The sequence below is a fragment of the Nerophis lumbriciformis genome, linkage group LG28, assembly GCF_033978685.3.
Source record: "Nerophis lumbriciformis linkage group LG28, RoL_Nlum_v2.1, whole genome shotgun sequence".
Lineage (NCBI taxonomy): Eukaryota > Metazoa > Chordata > Actinopteri > Syngnathiformes > Syngnathidae > Nerophis > Nerophis lumbriciformis.
The window spans coordinates 6,633,204-6,645,957 of NC_084575.2; the positions used below are offsets into that span (position 1 = coordinate 6,633,204).

General features: G+C 40.2%; 1 protein-coding gene across 1 annotated transcript in view; it reads left to right on the forward strand.

The window, feature by feature from the left end:
• The window catches only part of LOC133570664 (uncharacterized), a 192,068-nt gene that overhangs the window by 10,722 nt on the left and 168,592 nt on the right, over positions 1-12,754 (forward strand). The window lies entirely within an intron of this gene.

Consider the following 12,754-nt stretch of genomic DNA (forward strand, 5'->3'; position numbering starts at 1 on the left):
ATGGATAGCATTGATCCAAATAACAGAGAAAATGAGCAATGCAATAGATGGTAAAGAATGTGCGGCCGCAGTATTCATGGACTTAACTAAAGCATTTGACACAATTAATCATGATATTTTTATAACAAAACTAGAAGGATATGGCATCAGAGGTTTGGTCTTGAACTGGGTAAGAAGCTATTTAACCAACAGGAAACAATATGTGAAGATAGGTGAAAATATGTCAACATGGCTAGATATATCTTGTGGTGTACCCCAGGGATCAATACTGGGACCAAGATTGTTTCATCTTTATATAAACAACATTTGTAAAGTTACAAAGGACTTAAAGTTAGTTTTATTTGCAGACGACACAACTGCTTTATGTTCAGGAGAGAACACACAGAAGATAATACAAATAATAACAGAAGAAATGAACACATTAAAAAGATGCTTTGACAAAAACAGACTATCTTTGAGTCTCAGTAAAAGTAAAATAATGCTATTTGGTAACAGTAGAAGAGAAAGTCAGACACAAATACAAATAGACGGAATAGAAATTGAAAGAGTAAATGAAACCCTAACCCTAGGTATAATAATTGATGATAAATTGAACTGGAAATCTCATGTAAAAAATATACAACATAAAGTAGCAAGAAACACGTCAATAATGAATGAAGCAAAACATGTTGTAGACCAAAAATGACTTCATATTCTCTACTGCTCACTAGTGTTACATATCTGACTTATTGTGTAGAAATATGGGAAATAACTACAAAAGTACACTTCATTCATTAACTGTGTTACAAAAAAGATCAGTTATAATAATACATCATGTTGGATATAGACAACATTCAAACACTTTATTTATTGAATCAAAAATACTGAAATTCCACCACATAGTGAATTAGCAAACAACTAAAATGATACACAAAGCAAACTACAACCTGCTAACCAAAAAAAGTACAACAATTCTCAACAAAAGAGGAGAAATATAATCTTAGAGAAAAATGTAATTTAAAACATTTGTATGCACGTACAACACTTAAGACCTTCAGTATATCAGTATGTGGAATTAAATGATGGAATGGATGAAGCAAAGCAATCAAACAATGTACTAATATGATCCACTTCAAGAAACTCTTCACACTTAAAGTGTTTACAAAGTACAAAGAAGAAGATAAACATTCTCAATTTATTTCATCCATCATTCATTTTCTACATCATCTTACTCATCTCACCATATGAAATATAACTTACTTCACTCATTATTATTTATTTATTTTTATTGTGATTACTTATGGAGTATATTGTGAATACATTGAGAACAGGAAGTGAACAAAAGTGTTAGCAAGTGTTATGTAAAAGAAAAGTGGTAGAATTAAATAAGCTCTGCTTCTTCCTACTCCTTTTCCAACATGTTGAAAAGACAAACTGGAAATTGTTATGTATCATGTTGTATACATGCATGTGTGATGTATCATGTTGTATGCATGCATGTGTGATGTATCATGTTGTATGCATGCATGTGTGATGTATCATGTTGTATGCATGCATGTGTGATGTATCATGTTGTATACATGCATGTGTGATGTATCATGTTGTATGCATACATGTGTGATGTATCATATTGTATGCATGCATGTGTGATGTATCCTGTTGTATACATGCATGTGTGATGTATCATGTTGTATGCATGCATGTGTGATGTATCATGTTGTATGCATGCATGTGTGATGTATCATGTTGTAGGCATTCATTTGTGATGTATCATGTTGTATGCATGCATGTGTGATGTATCATGTTGTATGCATGCATGTGTGATGTATCATGTTGTATGCATGCATGTGTGATGTATCATGTTGTATGCATGCATGTGTGATGTATCATGTTGTATGCATGCATGTGTGATGTATCATGTTGTATGCATGCATGTGTGATGTATCATGTTGTATGCATGCATGTGTGATGTATCATGTTGTATGCATGCATGTGTGATGTATCATGTTGTATGCTTGCATGTTCCAAATAAACTCAACTCAACTAACACTTGGTGGACATTCAAGCCACAAAATGCAAATGGAGTATTGTTGGTGTATTTTGGATGGTTATAGAGGACCTCCCATTGGCTCCATTGCAAGTGGACTTTTATTTACATTTATGAGTTAGAATTAGGGCTGGGTGATGTATGGAATATACTGGATATATTGTGGGTTTGTCTCTGTGTGATATAGAAAATGACTATATGGTGATATTGGAGTATACGTTCTCACACAGTTGCTTTTAGCTGCAGGCATTACACTACAGGCTCTTCTCACTCTTTCTTGTCTCTCCTTCTCACAGAGACATAAAACAAGCGCACCTTCTTACATACGTCACATACTGTCACGTGTGCAACGTCATACGCTCTCACGAAGTAGACAGGTAGCGGCATGGTAACGTTAGCTGTGGTGCTAGTGGTAATACGAGAGAAAGAAGGTGCCAATCTGGTAACAAATGAAGGAAGAATTAATTCCCAAGAAAAACAGCAGGGGGTCCATCGTCTGGCAGTGGTTTGGCTTCAAGCGGGAAGATGTTGAACAGACAACCGTTATGTGTCAAGTATGCGGCAAAAGCGTTGCTACAAAAAGTAGCAGCACTGCTAATGTAGCATCATTTGAAAAGTCACCCGCTAGAGAATGAGGAGTGCTTGAAACTCTGCATGTCAACATCTCGGCCGGTGCCACACCCACAAAATATCTAAGCAACCATTTCCAGATCAACACCGTATGAAACAAATAGTCAACAACAGAAGGAGATAACGTCCGCAGAAACCTACCACATAGTGAAGGACATACACTATTTGATTTCCTATTATGCAGCTCATTTTTATTTGACACTTATTGAAATATCTTGTGTGACATCATGCACAAAAGTGCATTTTATTTGTTTTTAACTACTGTAGTGGCGTTCAGTACAAAAAGTGCACTTTAATTTAGTGTTGTTGTGATATGTCATCTTAGTGACATCATGCACAAAAGTGCACTAATAACTTGTTTTAAAATGACTCTGACAATCTTGCACTTTCTGTTTTGAAATGACATGAATGTTTGTGCCACTGATTAATAACTGTTTAATAAATACACTTTTGCTAAATTGACTTAGTTGTGGTTTCCCTCTCTGCATGAAAGTTTAAAAGTAGCATATATTAATGCAGTATGAAGAAGAATGTTTTAATGTAGACACATAGAATCATCATACTGCTGTGATTATATGCATCAAGTGTTCATTCAAGAATAAGGCAAAATATCCACATATATATGGTGTATCGTGACGTGGCCTAAACATATCCACATATATATGGTGTATCGTGACGTGGCCTAAACATATCCACATATATATGGTGTATCGTAACATGGCCTAAACATATCCACATATATATGGTGTATCGTGACATGGACTAAACATATCCACATATACATGGTGTATCGTGACATGGCCTAAACATATCCACATATATATGGTGTATCGTGACATGGCCTAAACATATCCACATATATATGGTGTATCGTGACGTGTTCTAAACATATCCACATATACATGGTGTATCGTGACATGGCCTAAACATATCCACATATATATGGTGTATCGTGACATGGACTAAACATATCCACATATATATGGTGTATCGTGACATGGACTAAACATATCCACATATATATGGTGTATCGTGACATGGACTAAACATATCCACATATATATGGTGTATCGTGACATGGCCTAAACATATCCACATATTAATAAAAGGCCATATCGCCCAGCCCTAGTTAGAATGTGATTTATTTATTTTTATATATCCACCCTCATGTCTTTTATAATGATTGTGAACGATAGAAAACAATCCCCAAAAAAGTGCAGTTCCCCTCTAAATTCCAATGATTAGATTTAAGACTTGAAGTGTATGAGCATGAAGTGATGAAGCCTACTTGGATGAGTCTTCTAAGACAAAGTGAACAGTCCAGTTGTGATGGATTGAATGCCCTGAGAATAAAATGATATGTGCTTACTTGGACTGTGATGAAGCTGTGAGGACTCAGGTGCTTTGTCTTCATGCTCTTCAGTCTTCACAGAGACAACTGTCAGTGGAAACTTGCTGAGATCAGTCTCCTCCTGCCCTGGAAGAAACTCTTCCTCCTGAGTAACCCAGAGATCCTCCTCTTCTTCTTTAATGTGGGGGGGCTGTGCATCCTCCTGCTGCTGAAGGGGACGTTCTTCTTGACGAGCGTTCATCTGTTGGACGTCCGCAAGACAACACAAACAAACTTCAGCTCAGATGTGTCAAATATTTTTTAGTCTATCAAATATAATATTCTCCAAATGGACAGACACCACTTAGTGGTGATGTTCTTCTACACATGGAATAATCATCAGTTATTGATTATTATGAATTGTGTAATTGATCTTGTTTTCTGCATTTAAATAAATTATTGATAAAAAGTAACAACTTATAGAAAACCTCCTGCTGGGATTTTAATACCGTCATGACTGCATTAAGTCAGTCTGCACGTATAAAAGTTTCATTGTGCTGCAGCATCGAGTGACGCCAACTCGCTCCTCCCACTACCAACCTACCAGCCAACCTTGACGTGTCACGTGCACCTCCAAAATAGTCCGACCTCACGTCAACGGTGACCAGGACTGCAGAGCTGTGATCGGTTGGCTTTACTTTTACGCGCAATATCCTCTCCTCGTTCTTCCTTCTGCGAAAGCAACATTCTTAAACCCAACAAAAAACCAACAGAAGTGCAGCGAAGCACGTGTAACAAGTGCCAGCGAGTGTGGCCGTGCGATAGTATGTTGGTTGAACCTCACTCACACCTTAAGAAATGTGCTGGCGTGAGAATATATATACACTATATTGCCAAAAGTATTTGGCCATTCATCCAAATGATGACAATCAGGTGTCCTAATCACTTATAAAACCAAGCACTTAGGCATGGAGACTGTTTTTACAAACATTTTGTGAAAGAATGGGCCGCTCTCAGTGATTTCCAGCGTGGAACTGTCATAGGATGCCACCTGTGCAACAAATCCAGTCGTGAAATTCCCTCGCTCCTAAATATTCCAAAGTCAACTGTCGGCTTTATTATAAGAAAAGTGAAGAGTTTGGGAACAACAGCAAGTCAGCCACCAAGTGGTGGGCCACGTAAACTGATAGAGAGGTCAGCATAGTGCAAAGACTCTCTGCACAGTCAGTTGCTACAGAGCTCCAAACTTCATGTGACCTTCCAATTAGCCCACGTACAGAACGCAGAGAGCTTCATGGAATGGCTTTCCATGGCCGATCAGCTGCATCTAAGCCATACATCACTAAGTACAATGCAAAGCGTGGGATGCAGTGGTGTAAAGCATGTCACCACTGGACTCTAGAACAGTGGAGACGCCTGGACTGATGAATCACGCTTTTCCATCTGGCAACCTGATGGACCAGTCTGGGTTTGGAGGTTGCCAGGAGAACGCTACATTTCGTACTGCATTGTGCCGAGTGTGGAATTTGGTAGAGGAGGAATTATGGTGTGGGGTTGGTTTTTCAGGAGTTGGGCTTGGCCCCTTAGTTCCAGTGAGAGGAACTTTGAATGCTCCAGGATACCAAAACATGTTGGACAATTCCATGGGATGGCACTTCAAGTTCTTATGTGAGTAAAGGCAGGTGGCCAAATACTTTTTGAAAGATAGTGTATATAAATATATATATTTTTTTGAGAATATTTGGGTACTTCATGATTCGATTACAAACAAAATATTGATGCATGTTCAATTTGTGTACAGTATATTAAAGCCATTTTTATTATTTAACATTTATTTCATTAAATATTTATTTACATATATAATATATATATAATCATTTACAATTGTGCAAATAGTGTATTCGTAATAACAAGCATCAGTTGATTGAATTTTCATATGTCCGCCCGAATGCAGCTGAGATAGGCTCCAGCACCCCCCCCCCCCCCCCCCCCCCACCCCCGATCCCAAAAAAAGACAAGCGGTAGGAAAATGGATGGGTGGATGTCATCAAGGTAATAGAAGTGCGTGCAAACAACATAGTTTGTATTTATTGCTAATAAAGTTAGCACCAACACAAAGTAGACTACTGCAATGTATGTGTAATACATTATATTACACTGTCATAATAATAATAATTTAAATTGTTATCCTGTAAAACGTCTTTGAGTACACTGAAAAGCGCTATACCAAATAAAATGTATTATTATTATTATACCATGTGACTTATTACAGACTTAAATTACGAGACGTTCATTCCTTTCTATTAACAAATATTTAATGATGTTAAGCGTGACTGTACTATACAGCGACAAAACAGTTAAAGTATTAAATAAGTCAATATAATTGTCATAGAGAACATATAAAATACACTCCTCAGACGCTCGCATTTGCTACAAAGGCCTGCTAGCCGGCTAACGCTAGCACGTTAGCTTCGAACAACAAATCAGGTAAATAAGATAAATAATATAAACATATATAATGTATATTACCTCATTAGCCGCATGTACAAGAGAGGAGTGGAATATATTCTTCTTATTGTTACACCAGCAACTCTTAAATGGGACTTTCTGTTGTTCTGTGGCTGGGCGAAGGAAGTGTGCACCACTCACTATTGTCCCAGTGAAACACGTGTTTGGACAACATTTGTTCCGCGGTTGAGAACACCTCGATGACGTCACACAGGAGGAAGAACAAAACAAGATGGCGTCTGACGGAGAATACCTTGTTTTGGTTATTATGGTTTCTTGGTCTTAATTACAACGTCCATGTGCACATGTATGTCGTTTAACAGAGTAAACGTCCTTATTCATTGTTTGTATGCGGATACATTAGTCTGAGTGCACTTTGACCTGCTAGCCTAGCCTGCTGCTTAGCTTAGCTTGTTAGCTGCTAACAAAGAGAGGCGGAAGTGATCGACTCATCAAAACAGAGATCCAATGTAAGTGTAAAGTGTTATTATTGTGTGAACATGTCTACATTAAGCAGAGATCCAATGTAAGTGTAAAGTGTTTTTATTGTGTGAACATGTCTACATTAAGCAGAGATCCAATGTAAGTGTAAAGTGTTTTTATTGTGTGAACATGTCTACATTAAGCAGAGATCCAATGTAAGTGTAAAGTGTTATTATTGTGTGAACATGTCTACATTAAGCAGAGATCCAATGTAAGTGTAAAGTGTTATTATTGTGTGAACATGTCTACATTACAAATGATGTGAGTGAATCAGCGACTAACTGCTGCCGTTGAAGAAATATTTGTAATGTTAGGAAAAAACAAAAAACAATAGCAGAGTATGAGGAGGAACTTTGTCCAAAAAAAGAGGAGAAGGAGCGACAACATCAACTACCGGACGCTTTTTTCAAGAAACATCAAGTTGTGTTACAAATCCATCCATCCATCCATCCATCCATCTTCTTCTGCTTATCCGAGGTCGGGTCGCGGGGGCAGCAGCCTAAGCAGGGAAGCCCAGACTTCCCTCTCCCCAGCCGCTTCGTCCAGCTCTTCCCGGGGGCGTTCCCAGGCCAGCCGTGAAACATAGTCTACCCAACGTGTCCTGGGTCTTCCACGTGGCCTCCTACCGGTCGGACATGCCCTAAACACCTCCCTAGGGAGGCGTTCGGGTGGCATCCTGACCAGATGCCCGAACCACCTCATCTGGCTCCTCTCCATGTGGAGGAGCAGCGGCTTTACTTTGAGCTCCTCCCGGATGACAGAGCTTCTCACCCGATCTCTAAGGGAGAGCCCCGCCACCCGGCGGAGGAAAACTCATTTCGGCCGCTTGTACCCGTGATCTTGTCCTTTCGGTCACGACCCAAAGCTCATGACCATAGGTGAGGATGGTAACGTAGATCGACCGGTAAATTGAGAGCTTTGCCTTCCGGCTCAGCTCCTTCTTCACCACAACGGATCGATACAGCGTCCGCATTACTGAAGACGCCGCACCGATCCGCCTGTCGATCTCACGATCCACTCTTCCCTTACTCGTGAACAAGACTCCGAGGTACTTGAACTCCTCCACTTGGGGCACTCCACCCTTTTCCGGGCGAGAACCTTGGACTCGGACTTGGAGGTGCTGATTCTCATCCCCCTGAAGATCCTGGCCATATGAAGCCATCAGGACCACATCATCTGCAAAAAGCAAAGACCTAATCCTGCAGCCACCAAACCAGATCCTCTCAACGCCTTGACTGCACCTAGTAATTCTGTCCATAAAAGTTATGAACAAAATCGGTGCCTTGGCGGAGTCCAACCCTGACTGGAAACGTGTCCGACTTACTGCCGGCAATGCGGACCAAGCTCTGACACTGATCGTACAGGGAGCGGACCGCCACAATCAGACAGTCCGATACCCCATACTCTCTGAGCACTCCCCACAGGACTTCCCGAGGGAATGCCTTCTCCAAGTCCACAAAGCACATGTAGACTGGTTGGGCAACCTCCAATGCACCCTCAAGGACCCTGCCGAGAGTATAGACCCGGTCCACAGTTCCACGACCAGGATGAAAACCACACTGTTCCTCCTGAATCCGAGGTTCAACTATCCGGCATAAACTCCTCTCCAGTACACCTGAATAGACCTTACCGGGAAGGCTGAGGATGCTTATACATATTGACACATATATAATAAAAACACTAATCTTATGACGGATGCTTTTGCAATTGTTCGATTTGATCTTTCACAACACCTAGTGGCCACAATAATTCATTAAGTCAAGCTCATGGCGCAGAAAGTTGAAAGATGCGGACACTTTTGTTACTGGATACTTTCTATCAGACTTCCGTTTTGGAGACTTTGTGTACGTATTAAGCAACTATAATTATTTGATATGCTTAAATGTGCTGTTTTAGCTTAGTTGTTGTGTAGCTGCTAGCTCCTACAGCAGGTGTGTCCAAAGTGCAGCCCATAGCTATGTTTTTAACCGACAACAGGGAGTGTTGAAAATGTGGTATTTGTGTGTCGGTCCAATCAGCGGCAGCTACGCCCTGTTTCGTCATTGGACTTAAGTCTTTGGCTTGGTAGGTGGGTACGAGCCTACCAAGCCAGGTGGTACGAGCACGAGCATGGAGGAGCCTTTGTAGTGGTGTCGCAGCTTGGTGGTGGTGCCGTCAGGTAACACCAGGAAGGTTCCTTCTGTGCGATATTGACTGCTTCTTTTTTCTCCCTGGACTCTGACTTCATATCTGGTGTTGTCCTTCAGACCTGGGCCAAGAAGCCACGTAAACCGTGGCAAGAATGTGGGCGATAAGAGTGTATGTGCGTGGGCATGAACTTGCACCCAGTTTCAACTGGAACTCAGGACATATGATTAGTTGCACGGCCTATCCTAATCTATATTAAACATTTCTTAATCACTTCATCCTTCATTATCTTAATTATATCCCAACTTTAGCTACCTGTAAAAATGAGTGACATATTGTAGTCCATTTGTAAATAAATCCATCCATCCATTTTCTACCGCTTATTCCCTTCGGGGTCGCGGGGGGCGCTGGAGCCTATCTCAGCTACAATCAGGCGGAAGGCAGGGTACACCCTGGACAAGTCGCCACCTCATCGCAGTTTGTAAATAAATAGTTTTCCTAAATTATAGTCTCTTCACTTTAACCAGACAGTCATTAGGACAAAAGACCCTGCAAGGACTTTGCCCTTTAAAAGGAAAGCCCGAAAAAGGACAGTAATAAGATGAAGTCATCACATTTGCTATCAGGCATTTTATTATTAATATATTATGTTCTTGTTACTTGGGGCAGTATAGTTCGGTTGGTAGAGTGGCTGTGCCAGCAACTTGAAGGTTCCAGGTTCGATCCCAACTTCTGCCATCCTAGCTGTTGTGTCCTTGGGCAAGACACTTTACCCACCTGCTCCCAGTGCCACCCACACTGCTTTAAATGTAACTTAGGTATTGGGTTTCACTATGTAAAGCGCTTTGAGTCACTAGAGAAAAGCGCTATATAAATATAATTCACTTCACTTCACATCTTGTTGTTCCATTTTCTCATTTCAAGGGGAACTGCACTTTTTGGAATCATTCACAGTCCCTATGTAAGTTAAAGTTAAGGTCCCAACGGTAGTCCCACACTAGGTGTGGTGAAATGATCCTCTGCATTTGACCCATCCCCAAGTTCACCCCCTGGGAGGTGAGGGCAGCGGAGGCCGCGCTCGGGAATCATTTGGTGATTCAACCCCCAACCCTTGATGCTGAGTGCCAAGCAAGGAGGCAATGGGTCCCATTTGTATAGTCTTTGGTATGACTCTGCCGGGGTACGAACTCCCGACTTTCCAGTGTCAGGGCAGACACTCTAACCACAAGGCCACTGAGCAGGTCGATGGTTAATGCATCCTCAATAGAAAATAAACCTTCGCAAAAGTTAGCTAACAATTGAGTCATTAGTAGCCGCTCTATTCTGCCTATAAAGTGCTCTAAATAACATCCTAAAACCTTCAACATTTTAAATACACACTGTAAGTATATATGTAATGTAGTAACATTCTTAATAACATGTCATATTTACATATCTTTCTCATTTTAAGCATACAATGTCTGCTCTCACTGGGATGCCGACTGATGAGATGTTCATATCTTCCCCTTTAGATGAAGAATTAATCCTCACAAAGGGTTAAAAAAGGGTGGGTGCAAAAGAGCATATTTTCGTGTCTTTCTTGCCATCTTCAGGTCTAAGTTGGATGTCAAAGTTGACCAAGTTCTCCGGTTTATGTCCACAACCTTCTACTACATAAGTGAGAAGAATGATTTATAATCTAGAATTAGCTTTCACCATCTTAGAGGCGAGAAAGCAGCTCAGTATGTCAATATAGCAGCATAAGCTAGTTACTTCTGTGATCAATGCGCCGCTAAAAGTAGGTCCGTAACGTTAGCGCTTATAATAACAATATCACTAATATTTGGTTAATATTCAGGTCACAAAATGTAAATGGAGTATTGTTGGCAGTTTTTGGATGGTTATTTGGAGGACTTTGTGGGTCTAATAGAGGAGCTCCCATTGACTCCAATGTTAGCTGATTTTTGCTCACGTTTATTTACTAATTAGAATACATCAAAATGTAAAACACGTCTTACATAAGGATTGTGAATGATAGGCGACATTTTAAAAAAGTGCAGTTTCCTTTGAATTTGTCAGATAAGTAAACAGTCCTTCAAATTAAAGATGAAAAAGGTTGTTTATAGATATTATCCACAATGAAGTTACAGTAAAACTAAGCACACAAGGGAAATTACATTCATATACACATGAAGTACACATATGTGTAAGAATCATGTTAACCACCAGAATATCGTCTCGTTCTCCTAAAGCCAATATCGAGTATTCTTTGGTGAGCTGACCGTATCGTCACACTCCTAGTTAAAAGCACACCATCCCCATGACATGACAATTCCACGTGATGTAGAACAGGAGTACCACATTTTAAACATATACACTAAGGGTGTAACGGTACACAAAAATTTCGGTTCGGTACGTACCTCGGTTTAGAGGTCACGGTTCGGTTCATTTTTGGTACGGTAAGAAAACAACAAAATAGAAATTTTCTGGTTATTTATTTACCAAAATTTGTAAACAATGGCTTTATCCTTTTAACATTGCTTTAAAATAGCTCTGTGTGTGATGGATGTGAGCCACCACTAGGCTGATCAGTGCAACAGCAGGCAGTCATGAATGCTAAGCATAACAATAACATACATATACACACAGGGTCCATTGCCAGGGTTAATGTGGTCAACATATATCAATCAATCAATCAATGTTTATTTATATAGCCCTAAATCACAAGTGTCTCAAAGGGCTGCACAAGCCACAACAACATCCTTGGTTCAGAGCCCACAAAAGGGCAAGGAAAAACTCATAACCCAGTGGCACGTTGATGTGAATGAGAGGACCACAGATGTGGGTGACCCCCCCATCCTCTAGGGGAGACCGGATGCAATGGACGTCGAGTGGGTCTAGTATAATATTGTGAAAGTCTAGTCCATAGTGCATCTATCATAATAGTGAGAGTCCAGTACATAGTGGGGCCAGCCGGAGACCATCCCGAGCGGAGACGGATCAGCAGCGCAGAGATGTCCCCAACCGATGCACAGGTCCATCCCGGGTCCCGACTCTGGACATATATATATATATATATATATATATATATATATATATATATATATATATATATATATATATATATATATATATATATATATATATATATAAAATGAAAACTAAATAAGATAAGGCTCAGACTTGGTTTCTTAACAAAACCTTTCTACATATAAAGTGCAACATTAAACTGCTTCAAGTTGTTGCTCAGATTAAATAAAATGACACATTTTTTCTTCTACACACAAAAAGTGCAACATTAAACAGTTTCAAGTCAACTCATCCTCAGATTAACTTTTCTTTTCCCCCCTCAGCCTTTAACCCTGGTGACTTTCACTCAATCTTCATGTTTTTTTTGCCAGAAAAATCAGTTTATCCACATTGTGTGCTTAATAGCAGACCTGCTTGCAGTTCCAATGTCTCCAGCTGTGGAAAATACCCTTTCGCTGGGCACGGAGGTAACAGGTATGGCGAGGTAGTGCCTGGCTAACTTGGCAGTAAGGGGATATATATGGGCTCATTGTTCTTCCACCATAGAAGTGGGTCAAAATATAGTTTTTAATGCAATATGGTCTTAAAACTGCTGCTATAAAAACACCAACGGCATTCGTTATTGCTTTAGCCCTGCCTGA